Genomic DNA, 13,396 nt, shown 5'->3' on the forward strand with positions numbered 1-13,396 from the left:
AGGGGTTTTCTAGAATTCATGGACATTCTATGAAGCTGAATGGTGTAAGATTCAGGACAGACAAAATAAAATACTTTCTCACACAGGACATAGTTAAACTATAGAATTTGACATAGTGGTGGCCAGCAACATGGATGGCTTTATATGAGGATTAGAAAAATTCATGGAGGAGAGGGATATCAATGGCTACTAGCAATGATGGCTTTGCTCTGCCTCCAATATCAGAGGCAGTATGCCTCTGAATACAGTCGTATCTTTATTAAAAGAAAACATTATGAAAATGATGTATAGATGGTACTTAACGCCGATAAAATTAGCAAAGATCTACCATACGAATGATAATTTATGTTGGGAATGCAAAGAAAAAGAAGGTATGTGGTGGACGTGTCCCAAAGTGAAAGACTTCTGGGAAAAGATTTATAATGAGTTGAAAAAAATGTTGAAAAGTACATTTATTAAGAAACCAGAGGCCTTTCTACTTGGAATAATAGGATTGGAATTACCCCCCCCCCAAAGATGTTAGATTGTCTTTGTATGCCACTACAGCGGCAAGACTTTTATTAGCCAAAAATTGGAAATCGCAATAAGTACCAATGATAGAAGAATGGCAGATGAAGATGTTGGACTTTTTGGAGCTGGCCGACTTGACTGGAAGAATCCGCGATCAGGAAGAAGAGGAGTACCAAGAAGATTGGAAGAAATTTAAAGATTATTTAGCCAAGATAATTAGAAGACACTTGAAACTATCAAATAGGCTTAGAATTAGAATAAGAATGAATTGTAAAGAAATATGGATTTAGATTATTAAGAAAAGAGAAGATAGTAAATTGAAGGAGTTAATTTTATTAGAAAGATGATTTTGGAGAGCTGTTACAAGGTGATACAATGAAATTCAGTTGGGAGAATTCTGGGAAGTCAGTTAACAATGAAAGACAAATTGGGTTTTACAAGTAACATGTGTTTATATTTTTGCTCCTTTTTCTTTTTAGTATTGTAATGTGTTTTCTTTTGTGTGTGTTTTTTATGTTATATTTGTTATAAATGTGGAAAATCAATAAAAAAATAGGAAAAAATATATGAATACAGTCGCACATTGGTTCTCGAACGGAATCCGTTCCGGAAGTCCATTCGACTTCCGGAAACATTCAGAAACCAAGGCACTGCTTCCGACTGGCTGCAGGAGCTTCCTGCACTCAATCGGAAGCCACAGAAGCTGCGTCGGGTATTTGGCTTCCAAAGAATGTTTGCAAACCGGAACACACACTTCCGGGTGTGTGACATTTGGGAGTCAAAATGGATGAGTACCAAGGCGTTTGAGAACCAGGGGTAACTTACCCATAGAGGCTAGTGGCGCAGGATGCAAGGGCACCATGTTCTGGAGGGCGCCAGGGAAGAGTTGGAGGCTGGACGTGGCGCCTCCTGGCATCAGCTTGCCACCCTTGCCCGCCTCCGCCATGCCACGCCGAAGCAGTGCCGCACCCAGAGCCTCCATCTACCGTGGCTACCACGGCATGAAGCGGCCAGCTGAGCCAGGAGGTGCCGCATCCAGCCTCTGCCTCTTCCCCACCAGAAGAGCCGCCCTCCAGCCACTGCCCGCCTCTTCCAGCCCCGCTGGCAGCACTGCCCTCCCTAAAAAAAGGTGGACAACTCTGGGAAACGGGAAGGGGGGCACCGGAGGGATCTTTGCACCATGGCGCCGGATATGCTTAAGATGGCCCTGTTGAGAACCAAGGTATGACTGTAATAGTTTCTGGGAATCACAAGGGGGGAGATTTGCTGTTGCACTCAGATTCTGCTTCTGGGTTCCCCATAGGTATCTGGAGAGCATGCCTGATCCCCCAGGGCTCTAACATTTCTAATGTCAGATGTGTGCTCTCTGATTCTTAACCCAGTGAATCCACACTGTGAGAGCAGAGGGTCAGGAGAGAAGTCAAGCCCATTTCCAGCAAGCCACCTGCATGTGGTGTTTGCACATACATGCATGTGCAGAGAAACAGGCAAGCCTTAATATGGATTCTATGGGGTTCCTCTTTGAGGTATCTTTCCAGTGCTTCTGTTCAGCATTGGATTGATGGAATTAATGTTAAAGGTGGCTCCTGTGCATGTACTGAGGACCACATCACTGGGTGACCCCACCGAGCTCCCTGAATATTTTTAATTTGAGGGAAGAGATTTCAGCTCCAAAGGGTGTGATTTCCCCATAACACCGGGCCCTCTCTTTGTACAAATTGTACACTAGGAAGAAGGGGGTAGCAGGAGAAGAACCAACAGAGGATGTGGTGATGTGTTACAAAGGGGACAGCTCGGTTCTAGTTGGGCTTGTGCCAAGTGGAGATGTAGCAACAGATCAAACACAGTCAGGTTAATGAGAATGTCATTCCTTAGGCTTTGACGAAGCCCAGAGAGCAAGGGGCGGCTGGCACGGATGGACAGTGGGCTCCAAATAATATTCTGTAATTAGCTGGCAAATACAAGATGATGCTTAGTGTAATTGCTTGGAATAATGTCTTGCTGCCTGAATCTGTTCTGTGGCAGCCTGCATGCGCTATATCTCTGTTTCCCGTCCCCTCTGTCATTTCTCATTTCATTCTTCCCCAAATTTGATTGCATCGTCTTGGAGGCTACAGTTGCCAGGGCAACACCACGGAGCCATTATGCTTATGCAGCTGACGTCTCACCCCCTCAAAGGACTGGCTATTTGACTGTCCATCCCTTCTCACACACTCCCTTCCTCAAACCATACAAAGCATATATTTCAACTTGTTCTTGGAGGGCTTGTTGCTCAGTTGGATAGCACCTACCCTGCATTGACAAGACCTGAGGTCCAGTTTCTGGCAAAAACCTCTGCTTGGCACCCTGACAGCTGGCCTTGACAGCCACCACAAAAAGTGTTGGAGCTGTATGACTGGCCACTAGAACAGAAAGGAATATACGCAGAGCCAGCCACCTCCTCAACTTCCTGTTCTTGCAGTGGCCAGTCAGATGCCTATGGGAAGCCACAAAGCAGAGCCTTAATTCAACAGCATTCCCCTTGAAACAGGCATTCAGAGATGTACTGCCTGTACAGTACAGGCAGAACATAACAATTATGGGTAGTACATAAGCGGGAGCTTGAGGGACCAGACCAAAGTTCCATCTAAAACCAGCATCCTGCTTCTTTAGAGCAAGGGCCATAGCTAGATGGACCAATGCTCTGACAGCATAAGGTGGCTATGTCTCCCAGCCCAAGAACATGCTCTCAGTATCATTGCCATTCTGACACTCTCCCCAATACATTGTTCCTGGTACTTGGGTGACCAGTTGGAGGATGAATTCCTTATTGGAAAAATGAATGAGAGGGAAATTCATCCAAGTCTCCTACAGAGACTTGATCATCTGTAATGGATGTCATCCACCATGGATTCTTTAGTTGAAATTCCTGAATTGCAGGGGGTTGTACTAGATGACCCCTGGGTCTCTTCCAATTCTACAATTCTATGGTTCTAGAGTGGGACTCAAAAACAGTTACCGTATTTTTCGCCCCATAGGACGCACCGGCCCATAGGACACATCAAGTTTTTTGGGGGGGAAATAAAGGGGGAAAAAATTATTTCCCCCCCAGGCGCTTGTGGGGCCGGCAGCGAGGAGAAGCGCTCTTCTCCCCACAGCCCGCCTTCAGATCAGGTCCGGGGACAGCGGGAAGACGCGCTGCACCTCCCAGCTGTCCCCGGAGCTTGCGGGGCCGGCGGTGGGGTCTCCCCGCCGTCAGCCTCCAAACCACTTCGGGAGACAGCGGGATGGCGGCATTCCACCTCCCTCTGTCCCCCGACCTTGTGGGGCTGGCGCTGGGGCTCTCCAGGCTTCAGCGAAAGCTTGCATTCGCTCCATAGGATGCACACACATTTCCCCTTCATTTTTGGAGGGGAAAAGGTGCGTCCTATAGGGCGAAAAATACGGTACTTCTGTTATAAGATGGAGGCAAATGAATGCTCACAGACAACAGTGTTAATTGTCCTACATTCATCTGCTCCTTTATATGCAGGGGGTGGTGGCAGGCTCTTGCTGATCCTGGACCTGGGTTACTGCCTCAAAGTCCTGCCCTAATGGTAGATATCAGCTTGTGCCAAGGATAAACCCTGCTCTCTTTTCTGGCAGGCTAAAGTTTGCAAGAGAGCTGTTGCATCAGCGACGGAGCAGCCCAAACTGGGAGCTTATATAGCAGCTGGGGGCTCCAACACTTACTGGCTTTCAATCTGGCCCTGATATGGGAGATGCTGCCATGTACTTCCCCCTTCTCCCGAGCAGCCCTACGTGTAGCTAACAGGGCTCATTAGTGGCAACCCTGAATCTCCTTCCTGGCACAGGCACCAAGTTGCCCTCACCTGGTGCGCACAAGTGATGTGTGACGTCAGGCACGTCTCCTGATGTTGAGCAGGCTGGTGTGGCCTTCTGCCTGACAGACCCCATCACAGCCAAAGCAGGCTGCAAAATATTGAAGGGGCCCTGTTAAGGATAATGATTGAATTTCCTGAAATTTGAATGTTTACTTGTGTTAAATTACTATGTACTTTTAACATGGGTCCCCCCCCCTTTGGCAGTAGCTCTCCTGTGATTGGCTGACTGAGTCACATGAGAGAGGCATTTCATTCTGTTGTGACTGTTATTCCAGTAACTGTTGTTTTTAATTGCTCTCTGTCCCCTCTCTGTGTGTGAGGGAGAATGGCTGCTGGGAGGCTTCTCTGGATACTGCTGAGGGCAGTGTTGTGTCAGTGTGATCTGTCTGAAGTGAAACATACAGAGGAAGATCCCTAAACGTTAATTGGGAGAAACCTGTGCAGGAGCTCTCTCTAAGGAGCAGAGAAAATACTGCTGAGGTGAAAGTAAAAACTTCTTATAAGAAGCTGTAAGGCCTGAGTGAGGTAAAACTCTTGTGCGAGTCTCACCACAGTTTTTATTTATAAGTCTAAGGAAGAAGACTTCCATCTACAAGTGAGAACGTACCCATGTTTGAATAAATATATTGTTATTAGTTATATGTTTATGAAAGTAAAGTTTTTCTGAATCTGGACATTGTATAGTCTTTACAAAGAGGCTATCAATCACCTAGAAGAATTACTTAGCTTCCTAGCTGTGAGCTACTCTGCTTCTTTGCATATCATCAAAATTTATTTTCATATACATAACAGGCCTGACCCCCTCTTTGAATTTTTTTTGGGGGGACACTGCCTTGCCCCCCAGATGGTGCCACTGCTTGGAGAAAGGGAGAGAGTCAGAAGAAGGCTGATCAATCTCAGGTGCAAACCCCCACCTCCCCCCTACAATAGCTTTCACTGGAGGCCCCCAAAGCACTGGGGTTTTAGTCAGTATTTCTTGTTTGCATGTGCTAGTTTTCACTTATTGGCTCCATACTGGCCACATACAAAGCCTTTATGCAGAACAGCTTAGTTCTGGGTTTTCTTTATCCTTTCAACCAGCAGTCTTACCAGTGTTTTTTTTTCTTTCTGCACACAGCTGTAGTGTATTTACAAAACTCCAACAGGAGCCAGACATATGCACATGCATCACCCGTGCCTTACAGAAAATTGCTCTGTGGAAGTTTTGCTGCAGCATGATGTGTGTAATAGGTGAGCAGCCTCTATCTTGCCTCATTTTCTGTGCAAGCTTTCCTTTGACTTGATCCAGCTAGGGCTCTTCTTAAGCACGATGAGGAGATGCCAGGTTTGAGGCCTGGGCAGGGCTGAACCTACACATGTAGTGTGCAGAGTTTGGGAAGAGAAAACCAGAGAAGACTGATTTGATTCATCCTCCTGAATCACTTCCTATCCTACAGACATTCAGAACCCCAGTGCTTTGGGGGCCTCCAGTAAAAGCTATTGTAGGGGGGAGGTGGGGGGGTTGCACCTGCAATAGATCAACCTTCTTCTGACTCTCTCCCTTTCTCTCCCTGCCCAGACATCTCACTTGCATGTGTGAACCTGCCACCCCCCTCAGATTGATGTGTTCTCTTGCCCCTGCGAGGATGCAGGGGGAACGTAGATGAAATATATTGTTTTTCAGGTAGAATAGCTTCCAAAATGGTACATTTGCTTTCAAAGCACTGTTTGGAATGCATATGAACCGCTGCCTCCAGCTACGAGAAACTAAGCCATTAAAGTTCAGATGGCAGTGGTTTCTGGGTTTGTTTTTTTCTTTCCCTTCCACCAAATGATTCAGTCTTTCCCTCGTTGCTCTGAGCAAGAAAGGAAGAGAAAGTGAAGGGAAGCTTAGGCTTTGCAGGTTCAGATTGCATTGCCCCCATTGGGATCTCTGCTGCAGGCTAAATCTGAGTGCTGTGTTCCATTTAATTGTGCCTAGGAAAGTTATTCAAGCCCTGAAGATCCTGGGGGCAGGGGGCTTTATTGTCTCTTTCCCCCATTATATCTCTTTCCGCAAACTTATTGAACAGAGTTGACACAGCTTGGTGTGGTGATGGAGAGGCAATACATAGGAGCTGTGCATACTTGTTATCACTCGGAAGAGTAGCTTAGGAATGGGAGGGGCACTGGGGCTGCAGGGGACCCCAGTCACTGCCTCCCCTCCTGGTCGCCCTCCAGCAGGCCCAGTGCTGCCAGAAAAAGCAGCCTGAGGCACACTGTGGGACAAGCGAGCCTTCAGGGCAGGATCCAGCAGAGGTGAAATTGGGCTTTCTGTCACCTGGGTCAAAAACCCAGTTTGGCACCCCACCCCCAGATGCATGTGTTCATACACATACATATGAACACACACACACACACACACCCCTCAACACATTTATTTGTAAAGGGCATAAAAAGCAGACAATATATCATTTGAATATAAAGTAATCCTAAGAAGTATTACAACCGTATGACCAAAGGGAAAATGAGCATCTCTTCCGGTAAAAAGTAGAACTTCAATGTGCAACAATTGTCTATCCAAGGTCAGGTTTTGAATTGGATTTGTTTGGTCACTGGATCATTAAAAGACTGCATTTTCATTATATCAGCCCAGACCCCCTGGTTTCCTTTAAAATATTTTTTTTTCATCTTTGAGACTTTATGCCACCCACCCATCTTCTTGGTTCTGTGCAAACCCTTTCAAGGAGTTTTGTCGTGTAAATTTACTCCTGAGTAAGCTTTAACAATATTCCTTTCAATTTTATTTTTGTTTGATTACTCATTTTAGGAAATGATAATTTTGTAGTCATTTTAGGTTCTGTGTAAGGTGAAGAAATGATTTTTGCAAGTCTAAAGTGCCCTTCCATTACATTCCTAATGTAGCCAGACTGACCAAAACTTGTCAGGGAACTGCCTCTGGCAGGAAAAATGCTCACACACACCCCTTACTTTCCTGTGTGTAGATCATGTATACTTTGTAAAATGACCCAACCTTAGCTGTTTAAACACATTCTTAGTTCTGAAGTGATCATAGAATTACCCCAAGGATCATCTAGTCCAGTGTTTTTCAACCTTTTTTGGGCAAAGGCACACTTGTTTCATGAAAAAAATCACGAGGCACACCACCATTAGAAAATGTTAAACAATTTAACTCTGTGCCTATATTGACTATATATAAACATACCGGGCTGCTCCTGCAGCACAGGGCTGGACTCACTCATCTCTCTTCCGAGACCCGACTGTGACCGACTGGTTCCAGATGACCTCCTCACCTCACGCTGCACCTGCGGCCTGGTCTGGATCCAGATGCGGTCTCTCTGCAGTGCCGACTTCCGCCGAGTCCTGGTCTCCGTCCGTCTCCTCCTGCTCCGGTCCTTCTGGTGACTCGAGTCGCGACGTCTTCTTCTCTCCGCTGCTGCGCACACTGTGCTCGGGCGGGAAGGAAGTCGGAAGATGATGTCCTACTGTGATAGGTCCAGGCTGGAGTCTGGACCAATCACAGCCTGGACATCAGGAAAGTGGAGGGTGTCACCCTGAGGAGCGCCAATCGGCGCCCCTGCTGGCCAAGGGTGGAGTCAACCCCCCCATACCCAGGACACAGTCCGGCACCCGCCTAGTGGGCGAAAATTTGACTTTTTCTTTAAAAAAAAAATCTTTCGAATTTTTCTATTTTCCCCACGGCACACCAGGCAACATCTCGCGGCACACTAGTGTGCCGTGGAACAGTGGTTGAAAAACACTGATCTAGTCCAACCGATTCTCTTCCTCAGCTTCCCACCCTTCCCTCCATCCCTCCAGAGTTTCTTTCTCACACAGTAGCAAACCCACAGGGGATCTTATCTTTTGCTTCACTGGGAAGAGCCACACAGCCTCTCCAGATTTCCCAACTCTCCTTCTCTCTGCAAATGAGCCTTCTTCAGAAGGACGGAGCTTGCGGCTGCCATTCACTTTTTCATCTTTCTCTCCAGCTAAAGCCCAGACATGCTGGGAGGCTGGGAGCCTCAATGGCACCCCTCTGGAGGCTTCACCCGGGACAGAAACCCTGGCTGGAGCCCCCCCGCCCGCCCAGCTATGTCTCCGGCTGACACAGGTCTCTTCGGAGGTGGCTGTGCTTTGCATTCTGCGAGTTGCCTCTTTTCCATAGGAAGAAAAGCTGAGCAGCATGTTGAAAAACGTTTCCCTTTGTTTCTGGTTTTCTTTTGCAACATGGCATCCACTCCTTCATAGTGGCTCTCCCACAGTAACTCTTGGAGAGCCTGGAGGAGCAAGAGCTGCAGAGGTGGCACGCAGGCAACACAGAAGCAGCCCTGCCCCTCCAAGTCCCCCTCCCCTTCCAAGGCTGGCTGGCAGCTCTTGGGTGGCACCTATTTCCTTCCTGGCCGCCAGCTGGCCTCTTCCCAAAAGTTTGGGTTTAATTTTGGGTTGTTCCTGGGAGGGAGGGCTGGCAAACCGCACTGGGGCAGCTGGCAAACTGTGGAGCCAGGTGAGTGAGTGGAGGGGTGGGGCAGAAGAACCCAAGAAGAAAAGTTATTTTGGAGAGAAGATGTTTTCAGGATGCTGCCAGCGAATCTCGGCTGGTTGCCCAGGAATGTACAAAGACAAGGGAATTTTTCTTACTGTCCGCTTTTTATTCAGTATTTACAGAGAGAGGCTATAGAACCCAGCCTCTTAGATAATGGCGCTATCCCGAGTGAATCTCCATCCTGCTGTCTCTCCCAGTTCCTCGTTTGTGGAACGGGTGCTGCTATGTGCCCTCTGCCTTTGAACTCTTTGCTCTCCTACTCCCAAGGCCTGCTGTGTTCTGGGAGGAGGGGGTCTGGAATGCTTTCTAAAGACACTGTGTCCATCAGCTGTCACCCCCCTGGTGCTTCCTCCTCCTCCTCCTCCTCTCCCACTATTTCCCAACTCCCCCCCCCATCTGTCTCTGAGCTGTGACCTCCCTCAACCCCCTGTTGTAAATCTAAACTGTTTTCCTCTTCCTCTTCCCTGGAAAGGTCTTCACCATTCCTCCTCTTCCCAGTCCCTGACAAAATGCCAAACCACCTTCTCACCTGGTGGGGAGAGGGAAGCTGTCCCAAAACCAAATGTGGGAGGGATGCATTTGCTTGGGTGGCGCACCCCGCGCTGCTTGCCCTGCCCCCTTGGGATGCTCCACCCCCATAGTGTCGTACACCTGCAAACCACACACCCCACACTTCACCAGGCACTGGTGGGGGCTGCTATGCTATTGACTCGGAATGGTGATCGAGGGGAGCAAAAATTACATGTTTACTCTTAATCTGTACATGGAATTGCGAAGAGGGCAATAAATATGAGCTGCTCTATATGCTTGTTATCCACATGGAAAGGTGATCAAGGACAGCAAACTATTATTATTATTTGCATTTATTTGTTGCTTTTTGTAAAAGTCCCAAAGCAACTTCCAATTCTGTACAAATACAAAAACAATTAAAAACCAGTTAGAAACAAAAAAGGAAATGAAACACTATAAACTGAATTCCTAAAGTGCTCATCCAGCGATACTATAAAAAGGACAAATCCTACAAAATATTTTCTGTGCATGCTAAATTTGCACTTGGAATGGGAATTGAGGGTAATAAATATGAAGTGTGCATGGTTGTTTTGCACATGGAGGTAACCGAGGGCAATAAATATGAAGTGTGCATGGTTATTTCACACACAGAATGGTAACTGGGGGCAATAAATAATAGCAATTGCTCTAACAGTACCAATTTCCAGAGGAGCAGCCATATTAGTCTGTTGAAGTAAACAGACTATCAAATGTATTATGGCAAAAGCCTTCATGTGGAAGGGCCATCACTCAGTGGTGAAGCATCTGCTCTGCATGCAGAAAGTTGCATCTTGAGTCCTCAGTAGAGAGAGAGAGAAAAACCGCTTCCTGAAACCCTGTAGACCTGCTGCCACTCAGTGTAGACAATACAAAGCTAGATGGACCAAGGGTCTGACTCAGGATAAGGCAGCTTCTTTGCTCCTGTTGTCAGATGCAGGGAATAGAATACCCAGTCTGTTTGGCAGATAGCTGCAAGGCAGTCTTTACCTGAATGAGCTTGCCCTGGCTCAGATGAATGATGAAGGCCCTGCTCAAAGATCTGTGATATTGGCTGCCTCACACATGTGGAGCTCCCTCCCTCCCACTGTGTGTTTGGCCCTTTCAATATGGCCTTTAAAAGCTCACCCATAGAATCATAGCGTCATAGAGTCTGAAGGGACCCTGAGGATCATCTAGTACAGGCTTCCTCAACCTCAGCCCTCCAGATGTTTTTGAGACTACAATTCCCATCATCTCTGACCACTGGTCCTGCTAGCTAGGGATCATGGGAGTTGTAGGCCAAAAACACCTGGAGGGCCAAAGTTGAGGAAGCCTGGCCTAGTACAATTTGGCGTTATCAGCACCACACTCTAATCAATACTGCTTCATCTTAAAGGTCTTATTGTGGTGCTGATTTAATTATTTTATTTTGTTTTTTAGCTTGTTTCAATGGTGCTGACCTATTACTGAAATATACTGCTTTTTAAACATCTCCTTCGGGAACAATGGGGCCATGACCTTCAAAATTTGAGGGGCCATTTATTTATTTATTGAGGAGTGGTGGATACTGCAATGCATTCTTCCAATCTTTTATTGTGTCCTAATCCAGAGGGCATCAGGATGCCACGGCAGGATTAAAGCCTGCTGAATGAGAACCCCAGCTCTGGCAGGCTAGAAAGGTTGTCACATGTTGTTGTTGTTGTTTTACTCTTCCCATTCAAAGTTGCAGGTTTCTGCAATGGTTGGCCAAAGAAAAATAATCTGAGCACAGATTCCCAAGCCGCTTTTGCAAATTTGAAACCGGAGGTGCTCACAGCTGGAGCGACTTCCTTGATGGTTAATAATTTTCCAGGGTCTGAAGTACCTCTGACACACAAATTACTATCTGTGCTTTGAACATGCAAACCTGCATAGCCGGGGTAAGTGTTATTATTACTGCTGAAAGATTTATGCCCTGGCTAAATTGTAATTTGGGTAACTGCATTCTATCTGCCTAAATTGCCCCTTGCGGTTACGATTGTATACAGTAGCTTTCATTACACGCCTTGGCCTCTGTTCTTGGGGAGCTTTGCAATCAGCAGTGGTTGAAAAGCCAGATCATCCATCCCCACTCATGGCAGAAATGCAGGAGTGGATTATAATGTAGTTCAGGGCCAAACACGGCAGATAGCCCAGGAGTGGGGAGAAACAGGTACAGGTTACCAGATCCTGAAAATCCATTGTCATTAGCATAATACTGAAAGTAAAGGATATTTCCCAGTATGCATATAGAATGTCCAGACCTTGTACGATAAACTAGAGCCAATCAAAAGCTAACAACAAATTGAAAACACTTAATTGTAAAAGCAGCATAAAATACAGTATAAAAACATGAATAACAATAAAATTCAAAGTTCAGAAATCAATTTAGGGGAAATCCATCTAATAAGCATTAGATAATCCCCAGGGCTAGCTGGCTGAATTGGTCCTACTTGGGCCAGCGAGAAGGCCAGGGGATAATTAGGTGTGGGATATCAGAGCAGGTAATTTTCATAAAAGGGGAGGGGGAGGGAAGAGAAGGGAAATAAAAGATCAGGCTGAATTCAAATTAAAAGTCAGGCAGAATAGCTCAGTCTTACAGGCCCTGTGGAAGGAGGTTAAATCCTGCAGGGCCCTGGTCTCATGGGACAGAGCATTCCACCAGGTCGGAGCCATCACTGAAAAGGCCCTGGCCCTGGTGGAGGATAGTCTGACTTCCTTAGGGCCCGGGACCTCTAAACTATGGTTATTCATGGACCTTAAGGTCCTCTGTGGGGCAGAGCAGGAGAGGTGGTCCCATAAATGAGGAAGGAAAGAACCATGCACGTCACCTACAGTTCATTGGAAGAAAGGTGGGATAGAAATGTAATAAAAGTAAAGTAACATTTTTGAACACTAAGGTTGTATTGGGCCGAGGGAGGGATGATGATTATAACACAGTTGAAGCCAGAAACAAGGCCAATAGGCAGGAACAGGAGTACAGGTGAACACTCATTACAAGGGGGCAGGGGGCAAAGAGAGCTTGTAAAGGAAACTCTAGGGCAGAGGTAGGGAACCTTAGTTTCCGGGGGCAGATGTGGCCAGCCTTCTCAAGACACACTCCTTGCCAGCCTTGATTCACATCTCCCTTGACTGTTTTTGCCTGGTTCAGTGTTCCCCATCCAGATGGTACTTGTCCACAACTATTCACTTGGTTGAGCAAGTGACTGTGGACCTGAACTTCCCTGAGTGCTTTTTAGACAGTGGGAACCCCATTTACTTTGTCCTGGGGTTTGTTTCTGTTTTTATTCTGGTGGTGCTTTAGCATGTTCAATTTTATGTTTGCATTGCATTTTTTAAAGACATTTTACGGTTAATAATAATAGCGTTTTGTAGGTTGTCCAGAGGATTTATTGTTAAAGGGATGGCAGATGAATAAATAAAGCCAAGCTTCTCACACAGAAATACTGTAGTCTGCAATGCTTAAGCAGTGCAGCCCCACCTTCTAACCAATCGAATGAGTCAACCCAACTTCCTAACACAGTTCCCTTTTGTTTGGGTGGCAAAGTCACTGAGTTCTGTAACCGGGGGCTGGTGACGGGGAGAAATAAATAGATTTACTGAAGAAGGGGTATGCTTTAAAAAATGATAAGTAAAGAGGGTAGGTAGAGGCAGAGAACAGTGTGTTTATTTCTGTGGCACTGCTGCACTTTCTCGCTCTTCTTTCTCTCCCCCCCCCCACTCCATTTAGTGTTCTGGACAAACTATTCCCCCCTCCACAGTCAATTCAGCATTTTTCAGGAAACAAAATGTGACCTCTCTTAACTCCCAGGCACTTGTTATTTCATACCTTCCTGCCAGGCTGGATCCTAATCAACCAGAAAAACTCAAAATGACAAACAAACAGGAGACAGCTTTGCTATCCGAGGTTCATTAGCTCCTGGCGACCTTTTAAATTTCCAAGAAATGCACAAAA

At 46.4% G+C, this 13,396-nt stretch overlaps 1 long non-coding RNA gene across 1 annotated transcript in view; it reads left to right on the forward strand.

Moving 5' to 3' along the window:
• Window positions 1-4,823: 4,823 nt before the first annotated feature.
• Window positions 4,824-13,396, forward strand: part of LOC309524434 — a 31,742-nt gene continuing 23,169 nt past the window's right edge. Inside the window, exons 1-2 of the long non-coding RNA XR_014215921.1 lie at window positions 4,824-4,968; window positions 5,491-5,603. This is a non-coding gene — a long non-coding RNA (uncharacterized lncRNA). The remainder of the gene's footprint in view (window positions 4,969-5,490; window positions 5,604-13,396) is intronic.

This window comes from Podarcis vaucheri (assembly GCF_965113315.1).
Source record: "Podarcis vaucheri genome assembly, chromosome: Z".
NCBI lineage: Eukaryota > Metazoa > Chordata > Lepidosauria > Squamata > Lacertidae > Podarcis > Podarcis vaucheri.